A 14,744-nucleotide genomic window follows, 5' to 3' on the forward strand; every position below is an offset into this window, starting at 1 on the left:
CTATGTGCATCTTATAGGGCGAAAAGTACAGTCCTCAAACCAGATCGAAGATATCAGGACCACACAGAGGAGAAGCCAGCTGCTGCAGACAGAACCAGGACCAGGTGAGCTGCGGGCGGGGCGGTGGGAGAAGGGGGTCACCGAGATGTAGCTTCGCTTGTGTTGCCAAAAAATCCTTGCACAGGCTCTGGTCACGTCCACGTGACAGGGCCGGTGCAAAGAGTCCCACAGTACCCGACCTATGTGGATACTTGCATGCACAATATTCTCAATAAAAACTTATTGAAACTAAAAACAGTGTACCATCCTATGTATTTTCGGTTTTAAAAATGTGGCTCTCAAAATAAATTTCAATCGTGGTTTTGGCGAGATTTGGCTCAGTTGAAAAAAAAGGTTGCCCACCACTGGGCTAGGCTGTGCATCATTCCAAAAGGAACACGCCACTCTCATGAAGCTAAAGATTAAGCTAATAGTTTAAGCTCCGGTGTGAAAACTTGCAGACTTTAACGTACGAATAGTAAAATATGTCCCGAGTCTCTTCATTTTTTTTACACTGAAAAATATAAATGACAAAACAAGAAACTTTAACTTCAATTTGCATACATGAGTTAAAAACACACGACTTGCATAGCCGGCATTAAGAATGTTCTGTCTGATCCATAGTGTGTAGGCCCAGTGGCCTAATGGATAAGGCATCAGCCTCCGAAGCTGGGGATTGTGGGTTCAAGTCCCACCTGGGTCGCTCAATTTTAAACGTCAGTGGGACTCTGAAAAATGCTGCTGAACCATTCATCCACATAATTCTAAACTCGCAATTTCAAGTTTCTGAGTCAGTTTCTGAAAAAAATAAGAACATACTTACTCTGCATTGTTACTAGCAAAGAAAGCTCTTCATATGTATCCATAGAATGTTTGTCAAGTGAGATTTCTATCTGAATGATGGAGGATTGACCAATGAAAAGGTGTAAAAACTTCTACTTTTGCCATGAGAAAATAGGCTGCATACCATTCTGAAAGGAAAACACTGCTCACACCTAGCCAAAGATTATGGCAAAAGTCGAGAGTTTGAGCTTTGGGGAGAAAATTGACAGACTTTAAAATATTTGGAATATGGATGGTTAGAATTTTTTCCTCAGCATCTTACTTTTTACACTGAGAAATATAAAAGAGGGTTGCGCGGATAGATACTTTTCTCTGACTCTATACCAACTATTGGTTGGCTTAAGTTTGACGCCATAATTGTGGCGTCGTTTTGCTACAAAATGGTGCATGTTCACTCCACGCAATTTCCTGTGAAGACACCTATCCCATTGAATCACTCCCCTTTTCTAGCATGTTTTTGGTGTAGGTACATTAGTAGATCTGGGCCAGTGTTTAAATCATCTGCTTCATGCTTAAAAAGACCTTGCATACTTTTTATAAATATGATTTTTAAAAGTAAACTCCAGCTGGAGCATCAAGTTCCAAAATCATGAGAATGTAGACAGGACTTTACTGTATGTTGTGGAGGAAAATATTTTTAAAAGCCCTTGCATACACAATTGCTTTGGACTGACAAGAATATGAATGCGGTGTCCCATTTTGGAAACCTCGTTTGTGATGCCTTAGTTGGTAAGACCTTGGGCTGTGGCTTGTGGGTTCCAATCCCACCTGTTTTTCTGAACTTTAAAGGTGTCTACTGGATGGTTTAAAGTCTTTGCGTAATTGTTATGATCTTGATTCCAGAAATTCCTTTTCATTGACAAGAGATTTTGATCCAAGTCGAAAATAAGAAAATCTCATGAGTCCCAGCATCCCCTTTGTGAAGATTTCTCTAAAAATTCAATTCCTTCTGAAAAGTAGGAGGGTATAGGCTAGGCTGTGCATCATTCCAAAAGGAACACGCCACTCTCATGAAGCTAAAGATTAAGCTAATAGTTTAAGCTCCGGTGTGAAAACTTGCAGACTTTAACGTACGAATAGTAAAATATGTCCCGAGTCTCTTCATTTTTTTTACACTGAAAAATATAAATGACAAAACAAGAAACTTTAACTTCAATTTGCATACATGAGTTAAAAACACACGACTTGCATAGCCGGCATTAAGAATGTTCTGTCTGATCCATAGCGTGTAGGCCCAGTGGCCTAATGGATAAGGCATCAGCCTCCGGAGCTGGGGATTGTGGGTTCAAGTCCCACCTGGGTCGCTCAATTTTAAACGTCAGTGGGACTCTGAAAAATGCTGCTGAACCATTCATCCACATAATTCTAAACTCGCAATTTCAAGTTTCTGAGTCAGTTTCTGAAAAAAAAAAGAACATACTTACTCTGCATTGTTACTAGCAAAGAAAGCTCTTCATATGTATCCATAGAATGTTTGTCAAGTGAGATTTCTATCTGAATGATGGAGGATTGACCAATGAAAAGGTGTAAAAACTTCTACTTTTGCCATGAGAAAATAGGCTGCATACCATTCTGAAAGGAAAACACTGCTCACACCTAGCCAAAGATTATGGCAAAAGTCGAGAGTTTGAGCTTTGGGGAGAAAATTGACAGGCTTTAAAATATTTGGAATATGAATGGTTAGAATTTTTTCCTCAGCATCTTACTTTTTACACTGAGAAATATAAAAGAGGGTTGCGCGGATAGATACTTTTCTCTGACTCTATACCAACTATTGGTTGGCTTAAGTTTGACGCCATAATTGTGGCGTCGTTTTGCTACAAAATGGTGCATGTTCACTCCACGCAATTTCCTGTGAAGACACCTATCCCATTGAATCACTCCCCTTTTCTAGCATGTTTTTGGTGTAGGTACATTAGTAGATCTGGGCCAGTGTTTAAATCATCTGCTTCATGCTTAAAAAGACCTTGCATACTTTTTATAAATATGATTTTTAAAAGTAAACTCCAGCTGGAGCATCAAGTTCCAAAATCATGAGAATGTAGACAGGACTTTACTGTATGTTGTGGAGGAAAATATTTTTAAAAGCCCTTGCATACACAATTGCTTTGGACTGACAAGAATATGAATGCGGTGTCCCATTTTGGAAACCTCGTTTGTGATGCCTTAGTTGGTAAGACCTTGGGCTGTGGCTTGTGGGTTCCAATCCCACCTGTTTTTCTGAACTTTAAAGGTGTCTACTGGATGGTTTAAAGTCTTTGCGTAATTGTTATGATCTTGATTCCAGAAATTCCTTTTCATTGACAAGAGATTTTGATCCAAGTCGAAAATAAGAAAATCTCATGAGTCCCAGCATCCCCTTTGTGAAGATTTCTCTAAAAATTCAATTCCTTCTGAAAAGTAGGAGGGTATAGGCTAGGCTGTGCATCATTCCAAAAGGAACACGCCACTCTCATGAAGCTAAAGATTAAGCTAATAGTTTAAGCTCCGGTGTGAAAACTTGCAGACTTTAACGTACGAATAGTAAAATATGTCCCGAGTCTCTTCATTTTTTTTACACTGAAAAATATAAATGACAAAACAAGAAACTTTAACTTCAATTTGCATACATGAGTTAAAAACACACGACTTGCATAGCCGGCATTAAGAATGTTCTGTCTGATCCATAGTGTGTAGGCCCAGTGGCCTAATGGATAAGGCATCAGCCTCCGAAGCTGGGGATTGTGGGTTCAAGTCCCACCTGGGTCGCTCAATTTTAAACGTCAGTGGGACTCTGAAAAATGCTGCTGAACCATTCATCCACATAATTCTAAACTCGCAATTTCAAGTTTCTGAGTCAGTTTCTGAAAAAAAAAAGAACATACTTACTCTGCATTGTTACTAGCAAAGAAAGCTCTTCATATGTATCCATAGAATGATGGAGGATTGACCAATGAAAAGGTGTAAAAACTTCTACTTTTGCCATGAGAAAATAGGCTGCATACCATTCTGAAAGGAAAACACTGCTCACACCTAGCCAAAGATTATGGCAAAAGTCGAGAGTTTGAGCTTTGGGGAGAAAATTGACAGACTTTAAAATATTTGGAATATGAATGGTTAGAATTTTTTCCTCAGCATCTTACTTTTTACACTGAGAAATATAAAAGAGGGTTGCGCGGATAGATACTTTTCTCTGACTCTATACCAACTATTGGTTGGCTTAAGTTTGACGCCATAATTGTGGCGTCGTTTTGCTACAAAATGGTGCATGTTCACTCCACGCAATTTCCTGTGAAGACACCTATCCCATTGAATCACTCCCCTTTTCTAGCATGTTTTTGGTGTAGGTACATTAGTAGATCTGGGCCAGTGTTTAAATCATCTGCTTCATGCTTAAAAAGACCTCGCATACTTTTTATAAATATGATTTTTAAAAGTAAACTCCAGCTGGAGCATCAAGTTCCAAAATCATGAGAATGTAGACAGGACTTTACTGTATGTTGTGGAGGAAAATATTTTTAAAAGCCCTTGCATACACAATTGCTTTGGACTGACAAGAATATGAATGCGGTGTCCCATTTTGGAAACCTCGTTTGTGATGCCTTAGTTGGTAAGACCTTGGGCTGTGGCTTGTGGGTTCCAATCCCACCTGTTTTTCTGAACTTTAAAGGTGTCTACTGGATGGTTTAAAGTCTTTGCGTAATTGTTATGATCTTGATTCCAGAAATTCCTTTTCATTGACAAGAGATTTTGATCCAAGTCGAAAATAAGAAAATCTCATGAGTCCCAGCATCCCCTTTGTGAAGATTTCTCTAAAAATTCAATTCCTTCTGAAAAGTAGGAGGGTATAGGCTAGGCTGTGCATCATTCCAAAAGGAACACGCCACTCTCATGAAGCTAAAGATTAAGCTAATAGTTTAAGCTCCGGTGTGAAAACTTGCAGACTTTAACGTACGAATAGTAAAATATGTCCCGAGTCTCTTCATTTTTTTTACACTGAAAAATATAAATGACAAAACAAGAAACTTTAACTTCAATTTGCATACATGAGTTAAAAACACACGACTTGCATAGCCGGCATTAAGAATGTTCTGTCTGATCCATAGTGTGTAGGCCCAGTGGCCTAATGGATAAGGCATCAGCCTCCGAAGCTGGGGATTGTGGGTTCAAGTCCCACCTGGGTCGCTCAATTTTAAACGTCAGTGGGACTCTGAAAAATGCTGCTGAACCATTCATCCACATAATTCTAAACTCGCAATTTCAAGTTTCTGAGTCAGTTTCTGAAAATAATAAGAACATACTTACTCTGCATTGTTACTAGCAAAGAAAGCTCTTCATATGTATCCATAGAATGTTTGTCAAGTGAGATTTCTATCTGAATGATGGAGGATTGACCAATGAAAAGGTGTAAAAACTTCTACTTTTGCCATGAGAAAATAGGCTGCATACCATTCTGAAAGGAAAACACTGCTCACACCTAGCCAAAGATTATGGCAAAAGTCGAGAGTTTGAGCTTTGGGGAGAAAATTGACAGACTTTAAAATATTTGGAATATGAATGGTTAGAATTTTTTCCTCAGCATCTTACTTTTTACACTGAGAAATATAAAAGAGGGTTGCGCGGATAGATACTTTTCTCTGACTCTATACCAACTATTGGTTGGCTTAAGTTTGACGCCATAATTGTGGCGTCGTTTTGCTACAAAATGGTGCATGTTCACTCCACGCAATTTCCTGTGAAGACACCTATCCCATTGAATCACTCCCCTTTTCTAGCATGTTTTTGGTGTAGGTACATTAGTAGATCTGGGCCAGTGTTTAAATCATCTGCTTCATGCTTAAAAAGACCTTGCATACTTTTTATAAATATGATTTTTAAAAGTAAACTCCAGCTGGAGCATCAAGTTCCAAAATCATGAGAATGTAGACAGGACTTTACTGTATGTTGTGGAGGAAAATATCTTCATATGTTTTTAAAATCTCTATAAGCCATTTCTGTTGCTTAATTTTAAGTTATCTGGGAGATTTTTAAAAGTTCTCACATACTTTTTATGAATATGATTTTTAAAGATCAGATGCAATTCTGTGTCTTGACAGGGCCGTGTACCAGAGATGCTGTACAGTGTGAAAACCTCAGATCCACGGACCAAAAAACGTAAGTTTCATGGAAAGCGTCATGAATAAAACATGAACCGTATTTCCACAGACCTGACATATAAATCTGAGTTAGGCCTAATGGAGAATGTTTCAACCATTTGAGCACAAGTCAACTCTTTGTAACTCATTTTTTAACTATCTGCAGGATTTTTAAAAGCCCTTGCATACACAATTGCTTTGGACTGACAAGAATATGAATGCGGTGTCCCATTTTGGAAACCTCGTTTGTGATGCCTTAGTTGGTAAGACCTTGGGCTGTGGCTTGTGGGTTCCAATCCCACCTGTTTTTCTGAACTTTAAAGGTGTCTACTGGATGGTTTAAAGTCTTTGAGTAATTGTTATGATCTTGATTCCAGAAATTCCTTTTCATTGACAAGAGATTTTGATCCAAGTCGAAAATAAGAAAATCTCATGAGTCCCAGCATCCCCTTTGTGAAGATTTCTCTAAAAATTCAATTCCTTCTGAAAAGTAGGAGGGTATAGGCTAGGCTGTGCATCATTCCAAAAGGAACACGCCACTCTCATGAAGCTAAAGATTAAGCTAATAGTTTAAGCTCCGGTGTGAAAACTTGCAGACTTTAACGTACGAATAGTAAAATATGTCCCGAGTCTCTTCATTTTTTTTACACTGAAAAATATAAATGACAAAACAAGAAACTTTAACTTCAATTTGCATACATGAGTTAAAAACACACGACTTGCATAGCCGGCATTAAGAATGTTCTGTCTGATTCATAGCGTGTAGGCTCAGTGGCCTAATGGATAAGGCATCAGCCTCCGGAGCTGGGGATTGTGGGTTCAAGTCCCACCTGGGTCGCTCAATTTTAAACGTCAGTGGGACTCTGAAAAATGCTGCTGAACCATTCATCCACATAATTCTAAACTCGCAATTTCAAGTTTCTGAGTCAGTTTCTGAAAAAAATAAGAACATACTTACTCTGCATTGTTACTAGCAAAGAAAGCTCTTCATATGTATCCATAGAATGTTTGTCAAGTGAGATTTCTATCTGAATGATGGAGGATTGACCAATGAAAAGGTGTAAAAACTTCTACTTTTGCCATGAGAAAATAGGCTGCTTACCATTCTGAAAGGAAAACACTGCTCACACCTAGCCAAAGATTATGGCAAAAGTCGAGAGTTTGAGCTTTGGGGAGAAAATTGACAGACTTTAAAATATTTGGAATATGAATGGTTAGAATTTTTTCCTCAGCATCTTACTTTTTACACTGAGAAATATAAAAGAGGGTTGCGCGGATAGATACTTTTCTCTGACTCTATACCAACTATTGGTTGGCTTAAGTTTGACGCCATAATTGTGGCGTCGTTTTGCTACAAAATGGTGCATGTTCACTCCACGCAATTTCCTGTGAAGACACCTATCCCATTTAATCACTCCCCTTTTCTAGCATGTTTTTGGTGTAGGTACATTAGTAGATCTGGGCCAGTGTTTAAATCATCTGCTTCATGCTTAAAAAGACCTTGCATACTTTTTATAAATATGATTTTTAAAAGTAAACTCCAGCTGGAGCATCAAGTTCCAAAATCATGAGAATGTAGACAGGACTTTACTGTATGTTGTGGAGGAAAATATCTTCATATGTTTTAAAATCTCTATAAGCCATCTGCAGGATTTTTAAAAGCCCTTGCATACACAATTGCTTTGGACTGACAAGAATATGAATGCGGTGTCCCATTTTGGAAACCTCGTTTGTGATGCCTTAGTTGGTAAGACCTTGGGCTGTGGCTTGTGGGTTCCAATCCCACCTGTTTTTCTGAACTTTAAAGGTGTCTACTGGATGGTTTAAAGTCTTTGCGTAATTGTTATGATCTTGATTCCAGAAATTCCTTTTCATTGACAAGAGATTTTGATCCAAGTCGAAAATAAGAAAATCTCATGAGTCCCAGCATCCCCTTTGTGAAGATTTCTCTAAAAATTCAATTCCTTCTGAAAAGTAGGAGGGTATAGGCTAGGCTGTGCATCATTCCAAAAGGAACACGCCACTCTCATGAAGCTAAAGATTAAGCTAATAGTTTAAGCTCCGGTGTGAAAACTTGCAGACTTTAACGTACGAATAGTAAAATATGTCCCGAGTCTCTTCATTTTTTTTACACTGAAAAATATAAATGACAAAACAAGAAACTTTAACTTCAATTTGCATACATGAGTTAAAAACACACGACTTGCATAGCCGGCATTAAGAATGTTCTGTCTGATCCATAGCGTGTAGGCCCAGTGGCCTAATGGATAAGGCATCAGCCTCCAGAGCTGGGGCTTGTGGGTTCAAGTCACACCTGACTCTGAAAAATGTTGCTGAACCATTCATCCACATAATTCTAAACTTGCAATTTCAAGTTTCTTAGTCAGTTTCTGAAAAAAATAAGAAGATACTTACTCTGCATTGTTACCAGCAAAGAAAGCTCTTCATATGTATCCATAGAATGTTTGTCAAGTGAGATTTCTATCTGACATATGAGAATGATGGAGGATTTACCAATGAAAAGGTGTAAAAACTTCTACTTTTGCCATGAGAAAATAGGCTGCATACCATTCTGAAAGGAAAACACTGCTCACACCTAGCCAAAGATTATGGCAAAAGTCGAGAGTTTGAGCTTTGGGGAGAAAATTGACAGACTTTAAAATATTTGGAATATGAATGGTTAGAATTTTTTCCTCAGCATCTTACTTTTTACACTGAGAAATATAAAAGAGGGTTGCGCGGATAGATACTTTTCTCTGACTCTATACCAACTATTGGTTGGCTTAAGTTTGACGCCATAATTGTGGCATCGTTTTGCTACAAAATGGAGCATGTTCACCCCACCCAATTTCCTGTGAAGATACCTATCCCATTGAGTCACTCCCCTTTTCTAGCATGTTTTTGGTGTAGGTACATTAGTAGATCTGGGCCAGTGTTTAAATCATCTGCTTCATGCTTAAAAAGACCTCGCATACTTTTTATAAATATGATTTTTAAAAGTAAACTCCAGCTGGAGAATCAAGTTCCAAAATCATGAGAATGTAGACAGGACTTTACTGTATGTTGTGGAGGAAAATATCTTCATATGTTTTTAAAATCTCTATAAACCATTTCTGTTGCTTAATTTTAAGTTATCTGGGAGATTTTTAAAAGTTCTCACATACTTTTTATGAATATGATTTTTAAAGATCAGATGCAATTCTGTGTCTTGACAGGGCCGTGTACCAGAGATGCTGTACAGTGTGAAAACCTCAGATCCACGGACCAAAAAACGTAAGTTTCATGGAAAGCGTCATGAATAAAACATGAACCGTATTTCCACAGACCTGACATATAAATCTGAGTTAGGCCTAATGGAGAATGTTTCAACAATTTGAGCACAAGTCAACTCTTTGTAACTCATTTTTTAACTATCTGCAGGATTTTTAAAAGCCCTTGCATACACAATTTCTTTGGACTGACAAGAATATGAATGTGGTGTCCCATTTTGGAAACCTCGTTTGTGATGCCTTAGTGGGTAAGACCTTGGGCTGTGGCTTGTGGGTTCCAATCCTACCTGTTTTTCTGAACTTTAAAGGTGTCTACTGGATGGTTTAAAGTCTTTGCGTAATTGTTATGATCTTGATTCCAGAAATTCCGTTTCATTTACAAGAGATTTTGATCCAAGTCCGAAATAAGAAAATCTCATGAGTCCCAGCATCCCCTTTGTGAAGATTTCTCTAAAAATTCAATTCCTTCTGAAAAGTAGGAGGGTATAGGCAAGGCTGTGCATCATTCCAAAAGGAACACGCCACTCTCATGAAGCTAAAGATTAAGCTAATAGTTTAAGCTCCGGTGTGAAAACTTGCAGACTTTAACGTACGAATAGTAAAATATGTCCCGAGTCTCTTAATTTTTTTTACACTGAAAAATATAAATGACAAAACAAGAAACTTTAACTTCAATTTGCATACATGAGTTAAAAACACACGACTTGCATAGCCGGCATTAAGAATGTTCTGTCTGATCCATAGCATGTAGGCCCAGTGGCCTAATGGATAAGGCATCAGCCTCCGGAGCTGGGGCTTGTGGGTTCAAGTCACACCTGACTCTGAAAAATGCTGCTGAACCATTCATCCACATAATTCTAAACTTGCAATTTCAAGTTTCTTAGTCAGTTTCTGAATAAAATAAGAAGATACTTACTCTGCATTGTTAGCAGCAAAGAAAGCTCTTCATATGTATCCATAGAATTTTTGTCAAGTGAGATTTCTATCTGACATATGAGAATGATGGAGGATTTACCAATGAAAAGGTGTAAAAACTTCTACTTTTGCCATGAGAAAATAGGCTGCATACCATTCTGAAAGGAAAACACTGCTCACACCTAGCCAAAGATTATGGCAAAAGTCGAGAGTTTGAGCTTTGGGGAGAAAATTGACAGACTTTAAAATATTTGGAATATGAATGGTTAGAATTTTTTCCTCAGCATCTTACTTTTTACACTGAGAAATATAAAAGAGGGTTGCGCGGATAGATACTTTTCTCTGACTCTATACCAACTATTGGTTGGCTTAAGTTTGACGCCATAATTGTGGCGTCGTTTTGCTACAAAATGGTGCATGTTCACCCCACGCAATTTCCTGTGAAGACACCTATCCCATTGAGTCACTCCCCTTTTCTAGCATGTTTTTGGTGTAGGTACATTAGTAGATCTGGGCCAGTGTTTAAATCATCTGCTTCATGCTTAAAAAGACCTCGCATACTTTTTATAAATATGATTTTTAAAAGTAAACTCCAGCTGGAGCATCAAGTTCCAAAATCATGAGAATGTAGACAGGACTTTACTGTATGTTGTGGAGGAAAATATCTTCATATGTTTTTAAAATCTCTATAAGCCATTTCTGTTGCTTAATTTTAAGTTATCTGGGAGATTTTTAAAAGTTCTCACATACTTTTTATGAATATGATTTTTAAAGATCAGATGCAATTCTGTGTCTTGACAGGGCCGTGTACCAGAGATGCTGTACAGTGTGAAAACCTCAGATCCACGGACCAAAAAACGTAAGTTTCATGGAAAGCGTCATGAATAAAACATGAACCGTATTTCCACAGACCTGACATATAAATCTGAGTTAGGCCTAATGGAGAATGTTTCAACCATTTGAGCACAAGTCAACTCTTTGTAACTCATTTTTTAACTATCTGCAGGATTTTTAAAAGCCCTTGCATACACAATTGCTTTGGACTGACAAGAATATGAATGCGGTGTCCCATTTTGGAAACCTCGTTTGTGATGCCTTAGTGGGTAAGACCTTGTGCTGTGGCTTGTGGGTTCCAATCCTACCTGTTTTTCTGAACTTTAAAGGTGTCTACTGGATGGTTTAAAGTCTTTGCGTAATTGTTATGATCTTGATTCCAGAAATTCCTTTTCATTGACAAGAGATTTTGATCCAAGTCGAAAATAAGAAAATCTCATGAGTCCCAGCATCCCCTTTGTGAAGATTTCTCTAAAAATTCAATTCCTTCTGAAAAGTAGGAGGGTATAGGCTAGGCTGTGCATCATTCCAAAAGGAACACGCCACTCTCATGAAGCTAAAGATTAAGCTAATAGTTTAAGCTCCGGTGTGAAAACTTGCAGACTTTAACGTACGAATAGTAAAATATGTCCCGAGTCTCTTCATTTTTTTTACACTGAAAAATATAAATGACAAAACAAGAAACTTTAACTTCAATTTGCATACATGAGTTAAAAACACACGACTTGCATAGCCGGCATTAAGAATGTTCTGTCTGATCCATAGTGTGTAGGCCCAGTGGCCTAATGGATAAGGCATCAGCCTCCGAAGCTGGGGATTGTGGGTTCAAGTCCCACCTGGGTCGCTCAATTTTAAACATCAGTGGGACTCTGAAAAATGCTGCTGAACCATTTATCCACATAATTCTAAACTCGCAATTTCAAGTTTCTGAGTCAGTTTCTGAAAAAAATAAGAACATACTTACTCTGCATTGTTACTAGCAAAGAAAGCTCTTCATATGTATCCATAGAATGTTTGTCAAGTGAGATTTCTATCTGAATGATGGAGGATTGACCAATGAAAAGGTGTAAAAACTTCTACTTTTGCCATGAGAAAATAGGCTGCATACCATTCTGAAAGGAAAACACTGCTCACACCTAGCCAAAGATTATGGCAAAAGTCGAGAGTTTGAGCTTTGGGGAGAAAATTGACAGGCTTTAAAATATTTGGAATATGAATGGTTAGAATTTTTTCCTCAGCATCTTACTTTTTACACTGAGAAATATAAAAGAGGGTTGCGCGGATAGATACTTTTCTCTGACTCTATACCAACTATTGGTTGGCTTAAGTTTGACGCCATAATTGTGGCGTCGTTTTGCTACAAAATGGTGCATGTTCACTCCACGCAATTTCCTGTGAAGACACCTATCCCATTGAATCACTCCCCTTTTCTAGCATGTTTTTGGTGTAGGTACATTAGTAGATCTGGGCCAGTGTTTAAATCATCTGCTTCATGCTTAAAAAGACCTTGCATACTTTTTATAAATATGATTTTTAAAAGTAAACTCCAGCTGGAGCATCAAGTTCCAAAATCATGAGAATGTAGACAGGACTTTACTGTATGTTGTGGAGGAAAATATCTTCATATGTTTTTAAAATCTCTATAAGCCATTTCTGTTGCTTAATTTTAAGTTATCTGGGAGATTTTTAAAAGTTCTCACATACTTTTTATGAATATGATTTTTAAAGATCAGATGCAATTCTGTGTCTTGACAGGGCCGTGTACCAGAGATGCTGTACAGTGTGAAAACCTCAGATCCACGGACCAAAAAACGTAAGTTTCATGGAAAGCGTCATGAATAAAACATGAACCGTATTTCCACAGACCTGACATATAAATCTGAGTTAGGCCTAATGGAGAATGTTTCAACCATTTGAGCACAAGTCAACTCTTTGTAACTCATTTTTTAACTATCTGCAGGATTTTTAAAAGCCCTTGCATACACAATTGCTTTGGACTGACAAGAATATGAATGCGGTGTCCCATTTTGGAAACCTCGTTTGTGATGCCTTAGTGGGTAAGACCTTGGGCTGTGGCTTGTGGGGTCCAATCCTACCTGTTTTTCTGAACTTTAAAGGTGTCTACTGGATGGTTTAAAGTCTTTGCGTAATTGTTATGATCTTGATTCCAGAAATTCCTTTTCATTGACAAGAGATTTTGATCCAAGTCGAAAATAAGAAAATCTCATGAGTCCCAGCATCCCCTTTGTGAAGATTTCTCTAAAAATTCAATTCCTTCTGAAAAGTAGGAGGGTATAGGCTAGGCTGTGCATCATTCCAAAAGGAACACGCCACTCTCATGAAGCTAAAGATTAAGCTAATAGTTTAAGCTCCGGTGTGAAAACTTGCAGACTTTAACGTACGAATAGTAAAATATGTCCCGAGTCTCTTCATTTTTTTTACACTGAAAAATATAAATGACAAAACAAGAAACTTTAACTTCAATTTGCATACATGAGTTAAAAACACACGACTTGCATAGCCGGCATTAAGAATGTTCTGTCTGATCCATAGCGTGTAGGCCCAGTGGCCTAATGGATAAGGCATCAGCCTCCGGAGCTGGGGATTGTGGATTCAAGTCCCACCTGGGTCGCTCAATTTTAAACGTCAGTGGGACTCTGAAAAATGCTGCTGAACCATTCATCCACATAATTCTAAACTCGCAATTTCAAGTTTCTGAGTCAGTTTCTGAAAAAAATAAGAACATACTTACTCTGCATTGTTACTAGCAAAGAAAGCTCTTCATATGTATCCATAGAATGTTTGTCAAGTGAGATTTCTATCTGAATGATGGAGGATTGACCAATAAAAAGGTGTAAAAACTTCTACTTTTGCCATGAGAAAATAGGCTGCATACCATTCTGAAAGGAAAACACTGCTCACACCTAGCCAAAGATTATGGCAAAAGTCGAGAGTTTGAGCTTTGGGGAGAAAATTGACAGGCTTTAAAATATTTGGAATATGAATGGTTAGAATTTTTTCCTCAGCATCTTACGTTTTACACTGAGAAATATAAAAGAGGGTTGCGTGGATAGATACTTTTCTCTGACTCTATACCAACTATTGGTTGGCTTAAGTTTGACGCCATAATTGTGGCGTCGTTTTGCTACAAAATGGTGCATGTTCACTCCACGCAATTTCCTGTGAAGACACCTATCCCATTGAATCACTCCCCTTTTCTAGCATGTTTTTGGTGTAGGTACATTAGTAGATCTGGGCCAGTGTTTAAATCATCTGCTTCATGCTTAAAAAGACCTTGCATACTTTTTATAAATATGATTTTTAAAAGTAAACTCCAGCTGGAGCATCAAGTTCCAAAATCATGAGAATGTAGACAGGACTTTACTGTATGTTGTGGAGGAAAATATTTTTAAAAGCCCTTGCATACACAATTGCTTTGGACTGACAAGAATATGAATGCGGTGTCCCATTTTGGAAACCTCGTTTGTGATGCCTTAGTTGGTAAGACCTTGGGCTGTGGCTTGTGGGTTCCAATCCCACCTGTTTTTCTGAACTTTAAAGGTGTCTACTGGATGGTTTAAAGTCTTTGCGTAATTGTTATGATCTTGATTCCAGAAATTCCTTTTCATTGACAAGAGATTTTGATCCAAGTCGAAAATAAGAAAATCTCATGAGTCCCAGCATCCCCTTTGTGAAGATTTCTCTAAAAATTCAATTCCTTCTGAAAAGT

At 38.0% G+C, this 14,744-nt stretch overlaps 7 non-coding genes across 7 annotated transcripts; all 7 read left to right on the top strand.

Moving 5' to 3' along the window:
* Positions 1 to 669: 669 nt before the first annotated feature.
* On the top strand, positions 670 to 742 carry TRNAR-CCG. The gene has a single exon. It is a non-coding gene; the product is annotated as a tRNA-Arg (tRNA).
* Positions 743 to 2,113: 1,371 nt separating this feature from the next.
* TRNAR-CCG lies at positions 2,114 to 2,186 on the top strand. Its single transcript has one exon. It is a non-coding gene; the product is annotated as a tRNA-Arg (tRNA).
* A 1,371-nt stretch (positions 2,187 to 3,557) lies between these two features.
* TRNAR-CCG lies at positions 3,558 to 3,630 on the top strand. The gene has a single exon. It is a non-coding gene; the product is annotated as a tRNA-Arg (tRNA).
* Positions 3,631 to 4,973: 1,343 nt separating this feature from the next.
* Positions 4,974 to 5,046, top strand: TRNAR-CCG. Its single transcript has one exon. It is a non-coding gene; the product is annotated as a tRNA-Arg (tRNA).
* A 1,715-nt stretch (positions 5,047 to 6,761) lies between these two features.
* On the top strand, positions 6,762 to 6,834 carry TRNAR-CCG. Its single transcript has one exon. It is a non-coding gene; the product is annotated as a tRNA-Arg (tRNA).
* A 4,951-nt stretch (positions 6,835 to 11,785) lies between these two features.
* On the top strand, positions 11,786 to 11,858 carry TRNAR-CCG. Its single transcript has one exon. It is a non-coding gene; the product is annotated as a tRNA-Arg (tRNA).
* A 1,715-nt stretch (positions 11,859 to 13,573) lies between these two features.
* TRNAR-CCG lies at positions 13,574 to 13,646 on the top strand. Its single transcript has one exon. It is a non-coding gene; the product is annotated as a tRNA-Arg (tRNA).
* The last annotated feature ends 1,098 nt before the right edge of the window (positions 13,647 to 14,744 follow it).

The sequence above is a fragment of the Bufo bufo genome, chromosome 1 (genome assembly GCF_905171765.1).
Source record: "Bufo bufo chromosome 1, aBufBuf1.1, whole genome shotgun sequence".
Classification (NCBI taxonomy): domain Eukaryota; kingdom Metazoa; phylum Chordata; class Amphibia; order Anura; family Bufonidae; genus Bufo; species Bufo bufo.